The following is a 20,711-nucleotide window of genomic DNA, read 5'->3' on the forward strand; positions in this document are numbered from 1 at the left end:
AGATGAAAAACTAACAAGTAACTTGTCTATATATCTAGGAGAACGCCAGCGCATACCACTAAGGCTGCATCTGAAATGACAACCAGCTCATGTGTGCAGCACCTAAATAGGCTTTCTGCACACTTCACATTCAATTCAGATACAAATCTGCTATTACTTATCATGCAAACAGAAAACTCAGGAGGAGGGGCTGGGAGCAGCTAACCTGATAGTTACATACTTGCAGAGGGGGAAGGCTGCCCTGCATCCAAAACAATGCTAACATTTATTACACTAGGAGGAACTTTAGCTTCCAATATGGTTTGCATGCAAAGTATAAAGTACTAGACACTTGTGCCACGGTGAGGCAAACCTCCGGGCAAGTGACCTAACCTAAATTTAAAACCTTGGGAGCAGCTAAGCAAAAAATTTCTAACTTGCATTTTGTGGGAACAGCGAGGCGAACGCCGGCGCATACCACTAAGGCTGCATCTGAAATGACAACCAGCTCATGTGTGCAGCACCTAAATAGGCTTTCTGCACACTTCGCATTCAATTCAGATGCAAATCTGCTACTAATCATGCAAATAGGAAACTCAGTGAATGCGAAGTGTGCAGAAAGCCTATTTAGGTGCTGCACACATGAGCTGGTGGTAGTTTCAGATGCAGCCTTAGTGGTATGCGCTGGCGTTTGCCTCGCTGTTCCCACAAAATGTAAGTTACACATTTTTTTTGCTTAGCTGCTCCCAAGGTTTTAAATTTAGGTTAGGTCACTTCAGTGGCAGACACAGCCAGCAGTAGGCCCCTGTGCAAAATTGTAATTGCGAGCCCCTACGACCTGCGGCAAAAAATGGACGTGGCAATGGCCGGATGAGGGCGGAGCTAACTAATTTAAAGCGACCCGGGGGGGGGGGGGAATATTACCTTTTTAAACAATACTAGTTGCCTGGCGGCCCTGCTGATCTATTTGGCTGCAGTAATAAACTGAATTACACCAGCAACAAGCATGCAGCTAATCTTTTCAGTTCTGACAATATTGTCAGAAACCCCTGACCTGCTGCATGCTTGTTCAGGGTCTATGGTTGAAAGAATAAGAGGCAGAGGACCAGCATGGCAGCCAGGCAACTGGTATTGCTTAAAAGGAGAGAAATATGGCAGCCTCAATATTATTCTCACCTCAGGACACTAAATGCATGGCACTGTAACAGGTCGGCGCAGCCACAGGGCTCCGGTCCTTTTCTCCTTTCTCCCCCTTGGAATCCCTCACCTGCTCTTTCTCCCCTTTTGGGGAGAATGGTGAAGTGGCAGGGGTCACAGGCGTGATGGATGCGGGGACTCCCATGGGCCGGGGGCTGTGGAATGCCAGCTGATCAGGCCACGGAATACCAGCTGATCAGCTATGTGCTCGGTCAGCTGGCTGCGGGGGCTCTACTGTTGTCGGGCGGCTGATCGTGAGCCAGCCACCTGCAGCACCATCATCGGCACACAGCATGGGAAGCCTTGCCAAGCGCAGGAACACCGGAAAATGCACAGGCCTTTTGGCGGGTGGCCAGGAGATCGGGCGCTTAGCTGATTGCACCCACGTGCTCTGGCTGCGCGGGATTCTGGATCTGTCCTCCACTGTCTGGTCTGCTCTTGCTGCTGCAGAGGGAACCAGGCCATGCTGCCTGATGCAGCCTAAGGGACCCGGCCACTCCACTGTCCACAGGAGGATCCGGATCTCTCTCCACCGCTGCCCGGATTGCAGCCAGCGGCCTACATTAAGCCCACCCGTGTGGTCCCCCAGGCCTGTAGCCATCATTTCTGCCTGGCACCGGTGGCCACCGGAGGTTTCCAGCCCACCCACCTTCTGTACACGCGGAACCGGACCACAGAGCTGCACACAGGGGGTTGTCGGCCCAGCTCCTCCTGCCTGGTCCACTGAGGTTGTCATCTGCCTGGTCATCTGTGTGGACGCCACCCACGTGGCTGCGACCATAGGCCCAGGAGCTGCTTCGCCCTGATGCAGGTACCTCGGTCTCCAGCCGACATGCTCTGCCTGCCTTATGCTCTCTGCTGCCTGGGAGCCTGATATCTCTGCTGTGTCCCCTAGTGAGCCAGGCCACCATCCATGTCCAGGCCCTCCACAGAGGAACTTTCCTGAGGCCATCCTGGTCCCCCGGACCCTGCTCCAACAGCCTGGTGCTGCCACCCTCCACCTGCAATCCTAGTGGGGTCTTCTCTTTTTTTCAACGCTTTCTTCACTGTCTTCATTCTTCACTGCTGCTGTGCACCTGTCTTGCTGTCCTTCCTCTCTCTCCTTTCCTCTCCTCTTCCTCAGGACAGACTTGGGGGGGGCATCTGATTCAAATTATCGCTGGATAAGCGTTTGAGTGTCCATGTTCGGCAGCGGATGTCCCCCCCTGGTCTTTTCTCCTGGGTCCTTTTCCTGGGTCCATTCTTAGGGATCCCTCTAGCTATGCTTTGGCTCTACTCTCTACCTTGTATATGCATTGTAACTACTGTATGTATCTAATATATGTATATGTATGCACTGTGTATATACTGTTCCTACTGTACCTATGTATGCTTGCTTACTGTTCCACCACCGACCCTGTTTGTGCTAAAATCAATTCCGGGTACAACTCACATTGTACTTGGCGAAATAAAATGACTTTTGATTCTGAGGTTCCCTTGAAAAGTGCAACGCAAAGACAGTGGGCCCAAGTTTTGGTGACCCTTTCCCCAGAAAATTTACATAATGTGCAGGTTTTCTCAAGAAAATACACGTCGGCAGATATGCCCAGAAAATACGTGCAATCATGTCAGCAGATATGCCCAGAAAATAGGTGCAATCATGTCGGTAGATATGCCCAGAAAATACGTGCAATCATGTCGGCAGATATGCCCAGAAAATACGTGCAATCATGTCGGCAGATATGCCCAGAAAATACGTGCAATCATGTCGGCAGATATGCCCAGAAAATACGTGCAATCATGTCGGCAGATAAGCCCAGAAAAACGTGCAATCATGTCGGCAGATATGCCCAGAAAATACGTGCAATCATGTCGGCAGATATGCCCAGAAAATACGTGCAATCATGTCGGCAGATATGCCCAGAAAATACGTGCAATCATGTCGGCAGATATGCCCAGAAAAACGTGCAATCATGTCGGCAGATATGCCCAGAAAATAGGTGCAATCATGTCGGCAGATATGCCCAGAAAATAGGTGCAATCATGTCGGCAGATATGCCCAGAAAATAGGTGCAATCATGTCGGCAGATTTGCCCAGAAAATATATGCAATCATGTGGCAGACCTGTCCAGAACATACACCTGCTAATATAAATTTAAAAAAAATGTACTCACCTGCAGCAGCAGACCTCCTGTCCCAGCCTCCATCCGGCGCGCAGCTCCCATGGGTGGTTGGATGGATAGGTAGCCTGGTAACTGGGTGGGTAGGTAGGTAGGCAGCCCTTAGCCGGGTGGGTAGGTAGCCTGGTGGGTGGCTGGGTAGCCGGGTGGGTGGGTAGGTAGCTGGGTGGTTAGGTAGCCTGGTGGGTGGGTTGGTAACTAGCCCGGTAGGTAGGTAGGTAGCCGGGTGGTTAGGTAGGTAGCCGGGTGGGTGGGTAGGTAGCCGGGTAGGTAGGTAGGAAGCCTGGTGGGTGGTTAGGTAGCCGGGTGGGTAGGTGGCTAGGTAGCCTGGGGGGTAGGTAGCCGGGTGGGTGGGTTGGTAACTAGCCCGGTAGGTAGGCAGCCTGGTGGGTGGGTAGCCGGGTGGGTAGGTAGCCGGGTGGGTAGGTAGGCAGCCTGGTGGGTGGGTAGCCGGGTGGGTAGGTAGCCGGGTGGGTGGGTGGCTGGGTAGCCGGGTGGTTAGGTAGCCTGGTGGGTGGGTTGGTAACTAGCCCGGTAGGTAGGTAGCCGGGTGGGTGGTTAGGTAGGTAGCTGGGTAGGTAGGTAGCCCTTAGCCGGGTGGGTAGGTAGCTGGGGTGGGTGGCTGGGTAGCCGGGTGGGTGGCTGGGTAGCTGGGTGGGTGGGTAGTCTGGTGGGTAGGTAGCCTGGTGGGTGGGTTGGTAACTAGCCCGGTAGGTAGGTAGCCTGGTGGGTGGGTAGGTAGGCAGCCTGGTGGGTGGGTAGCCGGGTGGGTTGGTAACTAGCCCGGTAGGTAGGTAGCCTGGTGGGTGGGTGGGTAGGTAGGTAGGCAGCCGGGTGGGTAGGTTGCCGGGTGGGTTGGTAGGTAGCCTGGTGGGTGGGTAGCCGGGTGGGTAGGTAGCCTGGAGGGTAGGTGGCTGGGTAGCCTGGTGGGTGGGTAGGTAGCCGGGTGGGTAGGTAGGTGGGTGGGTAGGTAGCCTGGTGGGTTGGTAACTAGCCCGGTAGGTAGGTAGCCGGGTGGTTAGGTAGGTAGTCGGGTGGGTAGGTGGGTGGGTAGGTAGCTGGGTAAGTAGGTAGGAAACCTGGTGGGTGGTTAGGTAGCCGGGTGGGTAGGTGGCTAGGTAGCCGGGTGGGTAGGTAGCCGGGTAGGTAGGTAGCCGGGTAGGTAGGTAGGTAGGTAGCCGGGTGGGTGGGTAGCTATCCGGGTGGGGAGCCCGACGCCTATCCTCCCTCCCTCACCTCGGGGGGCGATGTCTCCAACTGTGTATACTGCTCGCTACTTCCTGGTTTAGTAGCGAGCAGTATATAGAGTTGGAGACATCGGAGACCAAGCAGCCGCTGAGCCTCTAGCGCCTGCCTGGAGCCCCGGAGACTTCCTGTATTTTCCACTCTCCCGCCGCGCATACCGGGAGGGGGGCCTCCCGAGGGGAGGGAGGATAGGAGTCGGGGGGGCCCCCCAGGAAAAAAAATAGATTAAAAAAAAAGCAATACTTAATGGGCCCCTGAAGCAACGGAACTTCAGGGGCCCTCGTGCGGCGGCACGGCCGTATGTCCGCCACTGGGTCACTTGCCCAGAGGTTTGCCTCACCGTGGCGCAAGTGTCTAGTACTTTATACTTTGCATGCAAACCATATTGGAAGCTAAAGTTCCTCCTAGTGTAATAAATGTTAGCATTGTTTTGGATGGAGGGCATGCATTTTTCAGTCTAATAGAGGCGGTGTATGCCTATGCGATTAACCATTCAATTGCAACATGGGTTTAGGGATGCGCAGCCTTCCCCCCACTTTTGTCTATATATCTAATCTAAAGTTTAGACAGTGTACTCAGCAAATCTAGCTGCAAACCGTTTTAACAGTTCATGATTATTTATTCCTGTGATACAATGAGGGCAGCCATGTTCTGTTTGTCACATTATACATAGTCAAGCTGATCTGTATCTCCCACTCCCCTCTCCTACTCCCTCCTCCCCTCTGCTTCTGAAATATCTGGCTAGTAATAACCTCCTCCTGCCCAGACTGAGCTCCCATAAGCCCGTGTTACAAAGGCTGAGAGTGCCAAGGCTCTCTGGAGAAACTGTGGGCGAGGCTTGTTTAGTTTATAGGGAATCTGAGTATTAAAACAAAAAAGTATTTAGTTTGCGGAATGCCCTATAAACTATATGAAAGGAACACAATTACGCAATGAGTAAAAGTTTATCTTGCATCCACTTTAACCTCTTGAGGACCGCAGTGTTAACCCCCCCTAAAGACCAGGCCAATTTTCATTAAATTGGCCACTGCAGCTTTAAGGCCAAGCTGCAGGGCAGCACAACACAGCACACATGCCTCTGTGGCCCATCTGCCAGGGGTGCTAGGGAGAAGAGTCGGGTGGGGGGTGGAGTTATTCAGTCAGGCGATAGGAAGAAAGCTGAGTGGACCTACCCTTGCCTGCTGCAGGATGTCGGAGATTGAGGCCTTAGTGGATCGGATCCGTGCGGAGGCTGCATCTAGGGGCCCGGAGTGGATCCAGACTCAGCTGGCGGCCATGTCTGCAGGGCCCAGCGGACAGCAGGAGGAGCGCGGGCGGAGGACTTCCAGACCTCCCGATCGTCTGAGCCCGGAGCCGACCACCCGGTCGCTGAGGAGGAGCGGTAGCCCTGTGCGGGATCCTCAGGCGCCCCCTGCAAAACAGCAGTCTTCCGCAGGCGGGTCAGATGAGAGGAATCCCAAGGCCAAGAGCGGCTCGGCGAGTGGCAGCAGACGGGGGAAAGCATCGGCCAAGTCGGGGGCGGCAGCTGCTTCCAAGCAGGCTTCGCAGGCCTCTAAGCAGAAGAGGGGAGGAAGTAGTTCCAGCAGTACGGGCACCGCCTCTTCACAGAGTGCGGCGGTGGCCCACACGTCTGCGAGGAGTGACACAGCGGCCAGCAGAAGGGGTGAGGAGGCAGCGGCTACCAGCAGGGGGAATGATCGGCAGGACAGCGGTGCGCATCACTCGGGCAGCCAGGCAGGACATGGGACTGGCCTGCTGGGCGCGGCTACCGGAGGACACAGCAGCATGGTGCCAGGAATCGCAGGAGCTGCACCAGGATCCGGACCAGCGGTCGGGCAGGTCCACACCCCTGCGCCACCAGGTGAGGCCACTATTCATAACCCGTTTGCCAGCATGACAAGTGTTGTGGGTATGGGGTCACAGTCAGGGACGATGCAGGCTAGTGGGGGGTGGTTGAGTGCTCAGGCAGCGATGCTCCCTGCACTGGAAACATTCATGGCAGGCATGAGGAGCTTGCTGGGTGGGCCTCCAGCGGCGCTAGGTTCACCAGTTGGGGCTTGGGGGGGACAGTCGCAGCTGCAGGATCCTGCTGTTGCCTGGGGGGCGATTCAACCGGAAACACAGCCGCCAGGAGGGAGTAGGGATAGCCCAGTTATGGTTGCGCAGCGGCCAGGGCTGGCAGTTTTATCTAGAGGGGCAGCAAGTTCAGATGCGCAGCAGGTGCAGGCCCCGGCGACATTGCCCTCTGTGGCGTCTGGAAGCGCTGAGGTGTCTGTACAAACTAATGAAGGGGAGGTTGAGAAATCGGCGGAAACAGAGGTGATCAGGTTGGCGGACGCAGCTAAGTCAGAAATGTATGTGTGCCTTAGCGGCCCGCTTGGAGTACATTTAAAAGCCGAAGTTCGTGAGAAAATATGGAAAGGGGCGTTTGTAGAGATTTTTTCTCTTTTACACTTGGCCAAGTTTAATCTAGATAAAGTAAAAACTACAGAATCCAAAAAAGAGGAGGAAGAACGGCGCAGGTATCGCTTGATACCGCGCACTTTCCAGAATTGGCTGCAGGCTTTTGAAATTCTGGCATGTGTGATTGGCGAGAAGAACCCAGAGTGTTGTTCCGCCCTTTTCTGTTATCAGAACGCGATAGGCGAGGCCTATAGGAGGTATGGCGGTGATGCTTGGCTCAAGTATGATGAGGCATTTAGGCAGAGAAAAGCGGTTCGCCCGTCAGTGTGTTGGAACCATAAGGACATAGAGTTGTGGATGAGTCTGATGATCCCATCCACCAGTCCGCAGTCCTTTCGAGGGCACGATGGTGCAGGTTCCACTGGAAAATCAGGCAGCAAAACGAAAGGTCTGTGTTGGCAATTTAACGATGCCACATGCAGATTTGGTTCCTCGTGTCGTTTTAAACACGAGTGCTCAGGCTGCGGTGGGTCACACCCGGTGTCCAGGTGTTATAAGCAAAAAAAAAAGGGAGAACGACGGAGGCTGGAAATAAGAGGGAAGACGCCGGTGAGAGTTCAAGAGATGGAACCGTTTCTTTGTAAGTATCCGCGTACAGAGGATGCAAAATTTTTGCGGCTAGGGTTCACAGACGGTTTTGTTATACCTAGTCAATGCGCATCGCGGGGCGGAGACTCTCATAGGAATTTAAAATCAGCATGTGCATTGCCGGATGTGGTGTCATCTAAGTTGAATAAGGAGATTGCGGCTGATCGTGTGGCAGGACCATTTGATTGTTGCCCTCTGGAAGGTTTAATCGTTTTACCGTTGGGGTTGGTCCCTAAGAGGGAGCCAGGTGCTTTCCGCCTCATACATCACCTGTCCTTTCCAAAAGGGTTGCCGGTCAACGACGGCTTAGCGGAACAGGACACGTCTGTGGTGTATACGTCGTTTGACGTAGCGCTCAGATGGGTGAGGAGGTTGGGTCAGGGTTCCCTTTTAGCCAAAACGGATATCGAGGCAGCCTTCCGTTTGTTGCCAGTACACCCATCGAGTTTCAGGCTGTTAGGGATTTTTTGGGAAGGTAAGTATTTTGTTGATCTTTGCCCTCCCATGGGTTGTGCAATCTCATGTTCTTTTTTCGAAAAATTCAGCAGTTTTATTGAATGGGTAGTAAAAGAAGTAGCAGGGGTCCGCTCGGTTATTCATTATTTGGACGACTTCTTGTTTATGGGGACGGCGGGCTCAGACGAGTGTGCGTCCTCTTTAGCAGCTATGTACCAGGTTTGTGAGAAGTTTGGGATTCCCCTCGCGCTCGCAAAAACGGAGGGTCCCACAATGTCGTTGAAATTCTTGGGGGTTCAGATCGATACGATGGCCATGGAGTGCAGTTTGCCATTGGATAAGGTCAGGGACCTTCAGGTCACCATCCAGGCAATAGTGTTAAGACGTAAGACCACTCTGAGGGATCTTCAGTCTCTGCTCGGGAAGTTGAACTTTGCCTGCAGAATCATGCCCATGGGGCGCATCTTTTGTAGGCGGTTATCGAGCGCTACGGCGGGAGTTTCGTCACCTCATCATCGCATTCGGCTGACTGCGGAAATGAGAGAGGATTTAAAGGTATGGGTCACCTTTTTGCAGGAATTCAATGGGAGATCTTTTTGGATGGCGGAGGAGATGAGTAATTTTGACATTGAATTGTTCACGGACGCTTCAGGGTCTCATGGCTTCGGAATCTTTATGGCAGGTGAGTGGTGCGCGGCCCCTTGGGATTCGTCATGGGTGGAGGCCGACTTTACGGTAAACATGGTGTTGCTTGAATTGTTCCCGATTGTTGTAGCGATTCAGTTATGGGGGCAGCGCTTGGCCAACAGGCGCATACGTTTTAATTGTGATAATTTGGGGGTGGTATTAGCCGTGAATAGATTTTCGGCTTCTTCACCGCCAGTGATTCGAGTAATGAGGCATTTGGTTCTGTTGTGTCTGCGATTTAATATCTGCATCTTTGCGGTGCATTTGCCTGGGGTCGACAACATCATTGCTGATGCCCTCTCTCGCTTCCAGTGGGACAGGTTCCGGGCGGCAGCTCCTACAGCGGAAGAGAGTGAGGTTCCCTGTCCAGAGATGATGTGGATGATTCCTTTCAGGTGATATCGCAGCTGATTCGGAGGTCTGTATCGGAGTCGTCATGGGCAGCGTACGCGCCTGTGTGGAAAGCGTGGGACGTTTTGACGGCTCAGGTGGGCGACTGCTCAATGGATGAGGATCGGTCGTGCCTGCTCCTATACTTTGTGGGAAGGAATTTTGCGGAGGGCATGTCAGCTGCGGCCATGTCTAAGAAGTTGGCGGCATTGGCCTTCCTGTTTAAGTCTAGAAATCTCAGAGATGTGACAAAGGATTTTAGGGTGGTGCAGGCGATGAAAGGTTTTCGGGCGGGATCCATAAGGAGGGATTCTAGGCGCCCCGTCTCGTTCGAAATCTTACAAAAGGTGGTTCTGGCGCTGCAGGAAGTATGCTATTGTCAGAATGAGGTGGTGCTCTTTAGCACGGCTTTTGTGTTAGCATTCTTCGGTGCATTCCGGGTGGGGGAGTTGGTTAGCAGGTCAAAATTAGAAATGGGGGGCATCCTCGCTGGAGACGTCACGGTTCAGGAAGGATCGGTGTCAGTTATTCTGCGTAGATCGAAAACAGACCGTTCGGGAAAGGGGACGGTCATTACACTTTTTCAAATTGGGGGTTTACTTTGCCCGAGGGAAAATGTATTGCGTTTTTTGGCAATCAGGCCTGGTACGGCACCAGTTTTTCTGGCGCACGCTGATGGTCTGCCGCTTACACGGTTCCAGTTTTCCTCCGTATTCCGCAAATGTCTCGAGAGGGCCGGTTTTCCTCCCAGCGAATTTGCCCCTCATTCCTTTCGCATTGGCGCAGCGACAGAGGCTTCGCGCTGGGGCCTTAGCGAGGAAATAGTAAAACGGATAGGCAGATGGGACTCATTGAGATATAAGTCTTATGTCAGGTTGCATTTGATGTAGTGAATCTCATTAGAGGGAGTATGTGGTTTGTTCTTTTGTTCCCTTTGTTTTCTTTTGTTTTGTTGTCTTGCAGGAAGACCGGCTCTTGTGTGGATCTTTGGACACTCCTATGTCACAAGGGGAGCGAGGAGAGCTGCGGTTCGCCCGGAAGGGCGTCAGTTGGGATTTCCGCGGCAGGAGGTCCGGATCTGTTGGCTAGGTTTTCCTGGCATGCTTTGGGCACGGGTTTTGCCCGAAGTCCGTAGGTATACTGAGTGGGACAGGGCCCCAGACGTGCTTGTTCTGCACGTTGGGGGCAATGATATTGCATCAAAATCCACCAGGTGTATCATACGGGACATTAAGTTCGATTTTGTAAGACTCAGGAGGGAGTTTCCGGCCACAGTTGTAGTGTGGTCGGACGTGATAGCTAGGTCTTCATGGAGACTGGCGAGGTCGGTGCAGAAAGTTAATAAGGCCAGAGTAAAATTGAATAAAGAAGTGGCTAGTTTTGTGATCCGTAATGGGGGTGTAGCGGTTAGGCACGTCGAGCTCGAAAGTGATCTTCATTTACTGCCTAGCAGGGATGGAGTTCACTTGAACGAAATCGGGACATATTTGTGGGCGTTGGGGATAGAGGAAGGTATTCAGAGGGCGCTGAGAGTGTGGGCCTCTCTGGCGTGAGGATTCACGCAGCTTCGTGTTGGGGGGGTAAGGGCTCCGAAAGTTCTTGGTTTTAGGGGATTTGCCTCAGGTGCAAAATCACCCAGTAATGTTTCTCAGCAAGTGAGAGGGATTCGATGGGCAGAGCAGCTGTCCCCGAGCCGGTGACCGCGGCGGGGGCCGGTTACAGGCTGCTTGCCAGTTATCATGGACTTTCTACGTGATGGTGAAAAGATCGGACCCCTTACCTCAGCTCTCTGAATATGTGTTCAGTTTGTTAAATAAGCGGGCTGCTATGGCCTATAAAATCCAATCAGGTGTCTTTGTGTTATTTGGGGGCTACAGTGGGTGGTTAGATCTGGGAAGGCTAGGCCATTGTACTATCAAGAAAAGGCCTGTAAGCGTAGTGCAACGCAGTCTGAAGGGCCTACACATGATAGTGTGGCCTGCATGGGAAGAAAAGGGTTAAGGTTAGAAGGAGGAGGTGGGATTTCGTAAAGGAGGAGCATTAGGGGTGCTAGGCAGAAGAGGCGGGTGGGGGGTGGAGTTATTCAGTCAGGCGATAGGAAGAAAGCTCCCTCCCTCCCTCCCTATTGGGTAGTGTAGATAAGTTGTGTTTTCCTTGCAGGTTTTGTTATTTTTCGTCATTGCAGCAGGAGGGGTAAGGGCTCCGAAAGTTCTTGGTTTTAGGGGATTTGCCTCAGGTGCAAAATCACCCAGTTATGTTTCTCAGCAAGTGAGAGGGATTCGATGGGCAGAGCAGCTGTCCCCGAGCCGGTGACCGCGGCGGGGGCCGGTTACAGGCTGCTTGCCAGTTATCATGGACTTTCTACGTGATGGTGAAAAGATCGGACCCCTTACCTCAGCTCTCTGAATATGTGTTCAGTTTGTTAAATAAACGGGCTGCTATGGCCTATAACATCCAATCAGGTGTCTTTGTGTTATTTGGGGGCTACAGTGGGTGGTTAGATCTGGGAAGGCTAGGCCATTGTACTATCATGATCACCCTCTACTCCTTGTACATACAGCTGCTTGTATTATCTGTGAGCACTTAAAGCTGTATGTGAACTGTGTGAGGATTCACCCCTGGATGGTTAAGATGCTAAAACTTTTGGCTTGCTGCAAATTGTGTACATCTTGGAACTGGGCTAATCGGATGCATTTCCTGCTGATTTAGATTTTCCTAGCTGCATGCTGTTTTCATTAAAGGGAACCTAAAGTGGAACCGGCCCCTCAGTCATTCCGCCACGCTCTGCTCAGTCGCACTGACACTCTGGAAGATGCATACGCGGCCCTGTGCTGCGGGCCTCCAATGCACTCTCTTGCCTGGGAGCGTTCTGCGCTTGAACAGCAAATATGTACGCATGCACAGAACACCCCTGACTAGGGGAGCGCAATGGAGGAGGCGCAGGACCGGGCAGAGTACTCCTCCTCATTTTCGGAGGGACATTGCGACTGAACGGAGCAGTGCGTGATAACGGTGAGGTACCAGGAGGACTTCAGGGGGCTGGTATAAGCCCCAGGTAATTTAAATTGGTCAGTTTTTTTTTTTCACTTAGAGGAAGTGTCGCAAAAATCTTAAAATTTAAAACACCTACAAATAAGTACATTTCTCCCAGAGTAAAATGAGCCATAAATTACTTCTCTCCTATGTTTCTTTCACTTACAGTAGGTAGCCATCTCTCCATAGGGGATTCTCAGCATGGCCTTTATTCTTTATAAAGAGCTTCCCTGAAAGAGTTTTATACAAAGATGCTGTCCAGCCTCCCTGCTCGCTGCACACTTGTTTGGCAGTTGGACGGAGCAACTGCCATTCACTACGTTTTTTTAAAATAAAGAAAACCCTGAGCACCCTCCTATGAGAAGATAGGTTAGTCCAAGATCTGTCGGTAATGTCAGATTTCTACTACCTACTGTAAGTGACAGCAACATAGGAGAAAAGTAATTTATGGCTCATTTTACTCTGGGAGAAATGTACGTCTTATTTGTGTTTTAAATTTTTAAGATTTTTGCGACTGTTCCTCTTTAAGGTACCCTGTAAATTTGCCAGGAATGTGGGATGGATAGCGTCTCATTGCCCATCTCTAGTGACAGGGATGAGGTTTGGGCAGAACTGTGAAGTCGGTCCAAAAATCCTCCGACTCCTCAGTTTAGGATTCCTCCGACTCCTCGACTCCTCTAATTTGCATATTACAATTTTGTTGATTAACAGTATGTAACGTGAAATTTGTCTCTTAACTGCCAACGCTTAGGAAAGACAACTGAAGTGAGAAGGATATGTAGACTACTATATTTATTCCCTTTAGACTAAAACTAGTCCTTGGTAAGAGTACTTGTAAAAGGTACAAACCGGAACAAAGAACATCTATCAGGTCCTAGGCAATGTAACTGTGGGTACATGTAAGAATGATGTGCAGGTACTCTGCAGGGGAATGAGGAGATTCTTCCTCTATTACACATCTGAACATGGATCAGGCAATGTGACTGTGGGTACATGTAAGAATGAGGTGCAGGTACTCTGCAGGAGAATGAGGCGATTCTTCCTCTATTACACATTCTTCAGGTACAATCTTTAACCAGGTTTATGGGTGATGGACAATACCTCTGTGTTCAATGTGCACAACATTCTCAGTGGATTCCCTGCAACTCTGTGGGGAGTGTATATGTAGAGTATAGTACTACTGTGTAACAAAGGAAACCTGAGACAGATGAAATTAAAGCTTTATACATACCTGGGGCTTCCTCCAGCCCCCTTCAGGCTAATCAGTCCCTCGCTGTCCTCCTCCGCCACCTGGATCTTCTGCTATGAGTCCCAGTACTTGAGCCAGTCTGGTGTAGTGCGCATGCACACACTCCGCCGCCGGGAGCGTACTACACCTGCGCAGCACTATTGTGCAGGTGCAGAACGCTCCTGGCTGTGGAAGCGGCACGTAGCCAGACTGCTCTGACTGGCTGAATTACCTGGACTCCTAGCAGAAGATCCAGGTGGCGGAGGACGACAGCGAGGGACTGAATGGCCTGAAGGGGGCTGGAGGAAGCCCCAGGTATGTATAAAGCTTTTCTTTTAATTCGCCTCAGGTACCCTTTAATTCATAGTCCCCAAACCAAATTTTAACAACATATCAAATTATTTGATTTCATGAGCAAAGAGAGTGCATACATTTGCATAAACCAGCATCAATGCAGAATTAATTCCATCTATTAGTGACACGGCTACACATCAGGCTTTATACTTACAGCATAGATGTTATTTCGTATATATGTTACGGCCAGAACCCGAAGTTTGGCCACTTCTAGTTCTGGCCGGCCACTTCGGGTTCTGGCCGGCCAATGCGTGAAGTGGCCGCTGCGCTGCGGCCAATGTTAGAAATGGATTGATTCCTCTCAGGTTAATGTATCTTCTGGCCGCAGCGCAGCGGCCAAACGTATCACAACTTAGTGAATTTATTGCAATTCAGCCGGCGGCAATGTAACAATTCAAGCCGCCGGCTTTTTCTCTGCGCCTCTCTCTCCTCCCCCCCGCCTCTCTCGCTCTTCTATGGGCAGCCGGCGGGGACACGCGTGTCCCCCCGGAGTCGTTCGTCGCGGCAGGGGAATCCTGACGTTCTTGCAGAGCGGGTGCTGGCAGAAGCAATGTCTGCAGCCTCCCCGCTCTGCTGCCCTGGCGCCACGAACGACTCTCGGGGACACGCATGTCCCCGCCGACTGCCCATAAGAGGAGAGAGAGAGAGAGGCGCAGAGAAAAAGCCGGTGGCTTGAATTGTTACATTGCCGCCGGCAGAATTGCAATAAATTCACTAAGTTGTGATACGTTTGGCCGCTGCGCTGCGGCCAGAAGATACATTAACCTGAGAGGAATCAATCCATTTCTAACATTGGCCGCAGCGCAGCGGCCACTTCGCGCATTGGCCTGCCAGAACCCGAAGTGGCCGGCCAGAACTAGAAGTGGCCAAACTTCGGGTTCCGGCCATAACATATATAAGAGATTCCTGTGCACACACAGGGGAGGACTGGGACCTTTTGGCCTGGGGGGAAACACAAACTAGAGGCCCATGTTCATGGCAGCCTCAGCCCAAAAGGTCCCCCCACACACACTTACTGTATATCCAGAGAGGGACTATCCCTTCAAAAGAGGGAAAGTTGGGAGCTATGAAGGTAAAGCAGGCCATACACTGGCTCGATTCACGGCCGTTTCGACAGCAGATCCGATCCTGGGATCGAATCTGCTGCCAATCGCTTGCGCTAAACGCACCCGCCGATCCGATTCCCTCCCGAAATCGGATCGGTCCGTCGATCGCGCCGTGCGGGAAATTACCCTCGATCGCCCGGCGGTAGGAGCGCGTCGCTTGCGGCGTACGATTCGGGCCCGATCCGAGCATGTATACATTACCTGAAGCTGGCTCCGGGGTCCTCTTCTCCTCGCTGCACCGCATTTCCGCATGTCCCAGTGTACGCTTATACTTCCTGTGCCACTCCGGTGACCAGGAAGTTGAAATAGAGGGCGCTCTATTTGAACTTCCTGGTCACGGAGTAACACAGGAAGCGCCGGGATGGAGCAAGAACAGCGGTGCGGTGCAGTGCGGAGAAGACGCCCGGGAGCCAGCCTCAGGTAATGTATACGGGGGGGGGGGGGACAGGCGGCAGGAGCAGCTGAACAGATTGTGATCGGTTTCAGGCTGAAATCGATTCACAATCTGTTTGCAGTAAAGGCAGCCATACGATCCCTATCTGATCAGATTCGATCAGATAGGGATCTGTCAGCTGGTCGATCTAATGGCACATCGACCAGTGTATGGCCACCTTAAGAGAGCAGACAGAGTTTTTTCCCCACAGACCCTCCAGGCAAGGCTCTGCTCTGCAGCATGCTGTGTATATTTACTTTTCCGCCCTCTAATTGCTAATTGGGCTTTTATTTCCCTCAGCCAACCTAGTGGTTCATATTGCTTTATACAATAACCTGATATAATAAGCCATGCACCAGCCCTAAATCAATAAATGAGAGGCAGCCTGGGGGGAAATCTCCCCCTTCCCCCCCTGGCCAGTCCTCCCCTGTGCACACATCATATATACAGTCACAATCAGATATGTATATCTGACTTTACAAATACGGGGACTGCCTAATTGAAGCAGCACACAGTGGCGTCCCTACCATAGAGCGCAGGGGGGCGGGGCGCACCGGGTGACAGACACCCAGGGGGGTGTCACCATGACCCCCCCACAGCAGCACAGCAGGAGGGTGAAAGCAGCGCTAGAAGGAGGGGCTGTGGAGGCAGCGGTGGGGAGGGGGGAAATATCCCCCCCTCCCTCACCTGGCACCCCTCCTTCTGCCTCTCTCCCTCTCCATAGATAACTGTCGGCAAGTGCAGGGGCGGCCGGAAGCGTGCTGAGACTTACTCACCTCATTTCCGCGTTCCAAGCGTGGAGCGCAGTGTCATGTCGTCACAGGTCTCTGTCTTCAATGTCGCCCACTGTGCTTCCTGATTAGCGGAAGCACAGTGGGCGGCATTGAGGGCGGAGATCTGTGACGACATGACGCTGCCACGCTTAGATCGCGGAAATAAGGTGAGTAAGTCTCAGCACGCCTCCGGTAGCCCCTGCATTTGCCGACAGTTAGCTATGGATCGGGAGAGAGGCAGAAGGAGGGGTGCCAGGTGAGGGAGGGGGGGGGATATTTCCCCCCTCCCCACCGCTGCCTCCATAGCCCCTTCCTCTAGCGCTGCTTTCACCCTCCTAGGGCATTTATACTGGGGGCAACTAAACTAGCTATACTATTACTGGGGGCAACTAAACTAGCTATACTTAGTTGGGGCAACTATACTGGCGGGGGCAACTGTACTGGCTGGGGGCAACTATACTAGCTATACTGTCTGGGGGCAACTAAACTAGCTATACTGGCGGGGGGCAACTAAACTAGCTATACTTACTGGGGGCAACTATACTGGCTGGGGGCCACTATATTAGCTATACTTACTGGGGGCAACTATACTAGCTATACTTACTGGGGGCAACTAAACTAGCTATACTGGCTGGGGGCAACTAAACTAGCTATAATGGCTGGGGGCAACTATACTAGCTATACTGGGGGCAACTATACTAGCTATAATGGGGGCCACTATACTGGCTATACTGGGGCCCACTATACTAGCTATACTAGGGACCACTATACTACCTATACTGGGGGCCACTATACTAGCTGTACTGGGGACTACTATACTACCTACACTGGCTCCTGGCGCTACCTAAACTAGGGGGCACCTCTCACTACGTAAACTATCTAGGCCAGCCAGCCCAACATCACCACCAGCCAACCAGCCTAGAATCACTGGCAAAAAGGCCACAGCATCACCCCCAGTCAGGCCAGCATTTACTTCAACCAGCCAGGCACAGCCCAGCATCACCGCCAGCCAGCCAAACCACAGCATCACCGCCAGCCAGCCAGCCCAGCCACAGCATCACTGCCAGCCAGGCCACAGCATCACTGCCAGCCAGGCCACAGCATCACTGCCAGCCAGGCCACAGCATCACTGCCAGCCAGGCCACAGCATCACTGCCAGCCAGGCCACAGCATCACTGCCAGCCAGGCCACAGCATCACTGCCAGCCAGGCCACAGCATCACCGCCAGCCAGGCCACAGCATCACTGCCAGGCCTTTCAGTCCACACATCATCCCCAATCCAGCCCAAAACAGTATTGCCAGCCAGGCACAGCAGCCAGTAGAGAAGAACTCAGAAGCCAGGTGAGAGGTGTCTACCATATTAAGGGGGCATTCTGCCCATTTATGTGAAATGCTGTCTATTTATGTGCCTCATGACTGTTGAATTTGTCTTGTTGGGGGCCTCATGGTTACTGGATTTGTCTTGTTGGTGGCCTCATGATTGCTGAATTTGTCTTGTTGGTGGCCTCATGATTTGTTGGGTGCCTCAAGATTTCTGAATTTGTCTTGTTGGGGGCCTCATGATTGCTGAATTTGTCTTGTTGGGGGCCTCATGATTGCTAACTGTGAGACTATGGGAAAAGCTCAATCATATGAGACAATAGCCTTTTAAAACAGAAAATGTAAACTGGGGGAGGGGGTTTCTAAAACAATACATTTTTCAGGAGTAGGATGGATGAGTTGTTTATCTTCACAGTTTATTTTCAACTTGGATTTTCCATAATGTTCACGTATGAGTTAAAATGTTTGTATTTAGTTTAAATTGCTGTTGGCGCTTTACGATAGATAAGTGACTTTTGGGTTGCAGTTTGGGCACTCTGCCTCCAAAAGGTTCGCCACCACTGTCCTAATCTAATGTCCCACCATTGCTAAGTTCATGTAAATTTGTCTCCACCTGTGACCACACCCACATTTTGGTCCATGACCACATCCATTTTTCAGCGCAGCCGCACAATGTAGCCCCATTTTTCGGCTAAGCGCGCCGCACGTTGTCTTCCTGATTGGGAGGGGGGGGGGTGTCTGTGGATAATCAGCACCGGGTGCCAAATAACCTAGGTACGCCACTGGCAGCACAAGTAACTAATTTTTAATGACTATTATCTGAGAAATAGAACATTTTATCATATTTTCTATTTTAATTACAGTTACAAATGCATTAGGAGTCGGAGTCGGTGCATTTTTTCCCCACTCAGACTCCAGGCGCTCAAAATTGCTCCGACTCCACAGCCCTGGGTTTGGGCGATGCAGACGTATTAGGAGGTTGTTTCAAACTTATTGGGGACCGGCTGCCTAACCCTCTTAAGGACCAGGGCATTTTACCTGCGGGGAGGGGGGTCAGGCAGCCGGGTCCACAGTATAGTTAGCTAGGCATGGTGTCCCCAGTTGTCCCCTGTATTGCCAGCAGCCTTTACTCACCTCCCAGGCTCCAGCGATTAGCAGCTCTGGCCGGTGTAGTGACAGAATGTGCAGCTTTGCAGATTGTGCAGCTCTGTTGGTACTGCGCATGCGGCTGTACTACGTGCGTGCCGTGTCATCCCCCCTCGCTGCAGCGTGAATTAACCACTTAACGACCGCCTAACGCCGATAGGCGTCGGCGGGTCGTTAGTGGTATAGCATGGCGAGCGGCCTTTCCATGCCAGTTCACGGAGGGTGTCTCCGTGAACAGTGTGCGAGCCGCCGATCGCGGCTCGCACACGTAATGTAAACACGCAGGGAAGAAATCCCAGCTGTTTACGTCATACGGCGCTGACTGATTGTCCGGGGATCGCCGCCATATGATAGGCTGAAGCCTATCCTACATGAAGGGAGAGGGAGGGAGCGCAGAAAACGCTGCGGAGGGGGGCTTTGAAGAGCCCCCCCCGCAAAGCGCAGCAAGCCGGCGGTGATCAGACCACCCCAGCAGGACATCCTCTAGTGGGGAAAAAGGGGGGGGGGGGGTTGAAGTCTGATCGCCCTGGCTAAATCCTGATCGGTGCTGCGGGCTGGAGAGCCCACGCAGCACCGATCTCAGGAAAATCCCCTGGTCCTTAAGTGGTTAGGAAAAGTGTATATTTTAGTGCTACTCTGCTCTCTATCATTATACTCAGCCCCTCGCCGCCGGCCTTCTTCCTTTTTTTCCCCTCCTGCTTTTTGCTGGACAGTGTTTCTGATGACGGTGGTGGGTGGAGGCGGCCAGAGACGTTTATAAACAATGCTGCAGCAGAAAAATGGCCATGCGCTTTAACTTGTCACAATTTGATGACGTGTAGCTTGATGCTCTAGCACGTGATGACGTTTCCCTTCAGCGTGCTGGGCTGCATTCGGGCTGCACATTCTGTCTTTACACCGGTATCCTCGCTCCCACTGACTCTTAAGTTCCGTGCCGTGGCCTCATAACGCCATCAAGCCGGGACACGACACTTAAGGCAGCTGGGATGCCTGACAGAGTGGAGGCATGCGACAATTGCCGGGGGAATGTCAGGAAGGTCCCGTCTTCTCCTTCCCCTCCTACCGCTGCTGTTCAATAGTGATTACTATGATCCGCCGGCGATCGTAGTGATCATGTGATCAGGAGCCAATCGCGATGCCTCCTGATCAGTGAGGGGAGATGTCAGCTGTCATATGACAGCTTAAAGGAGTCATCAGGCAAAGTATAGTAAAATGAGTGGTACTTACCGGGGGCTCCCTCGCCGCAGCTCTGCCTGCAGCCGTTTGCCGCAGCTCCGTCCCGGTCCCCGGCGATGATGTCAGAGCGACCTCCAGGTCGCTCTGTACTGCGCCTGCGTGAGCGGAGCTGTCAATCACTGCCACGTGGGCCAGAGCGGACAGTGCCGCTCGCGCAGGTGCAGTACAGAGCGACCTGCAGGTCGTTCTGACGTCATCGCCGGGGACCGAGACGGAGCTGCGGCGAGGGACATCCTGGGAGCTTGGAGCTGGAGGAAGCCCCCGGTAAGTGCCACTCATTTTACTATACTTTGCCTGATGACTCCTTTAATCTACCCTGTCGGGTACGCACGATCGCATTGGGAGCTAAAGTCTTTGGAAAATGAAAGATCACAGACCAATCTTACCACCTTTCATGCTGTATGAGAGCCATACCTTCACAGTCTTTTCTATGGAGCTGAACTCCCCATCAGAGAAAAAATCTTTGCAAGATGCTGTACACACAGATGCTGTACAGACACAAAAGATCAGTATCTGCAAAAGATCTGTTCCTGCCAAAGATCCGTTCCTGCAAATTGCATTCATAGTCTATGAGATCTGCAGATCATCATACACACCTTGTTTAACTGACATTCATCTGCAGATCAGACAATCATCTGCAGATCTGAAAATCCCTCCTGGTGGATCTGATCTGCAGATGAATGTCTGTTAAACAAGGTGTGTATGATGATCTGCAGATATCATAGACTATGAATGCATTTTGCAGGGACAGATCTTTTGCAGATACTGATCTTTTGAATGTCTACAGCATCTTTGTGTGCAGCATCTTGCAAAGATTTCTGTCTGATGGGGAGTTCAGCTCCATAGAATAGACTGTGTAGATATGGCTCTCATACTACATGGAAGGGGGTAAAATTGGCGTCTGATCTTTCATTTTCC

At 52.1% G+C, this 20,711-nt stretch overlaps 1 protein-coding gene across 1 annotated transcript in view; it reads left to right on the forward strand.

Annotated features, from left to right (window-relative positions):
- The window catches only part of LOC137542247 (small ribosomal subunit protein eS21), a 191,178-nt gene that overhangs the window by 164,113 nt on the left and 6,354 nt on the right, over window positions 1–20,711 (forward strand). The gene's annotated exons all lie outside the window — the stretch shown is intronic.

This window comes from Hyperolius riggenbachi, chromosome 12 (genome assembly GCF_040937935.1).
Source record: "Hyperolius riggenbachi isolate aHypRig1 chromosome 12, aHypRig1.pri, whole genome shotgun sequence".
In the NCBI taxonomy this organism is placed as follows: domain Eukaryota; kingdom Metazoa; phylum Chordata; class Amphibia; order Anura; family Hyperoliidae; genus Hyperolius; species Hyperolius riggenbachi.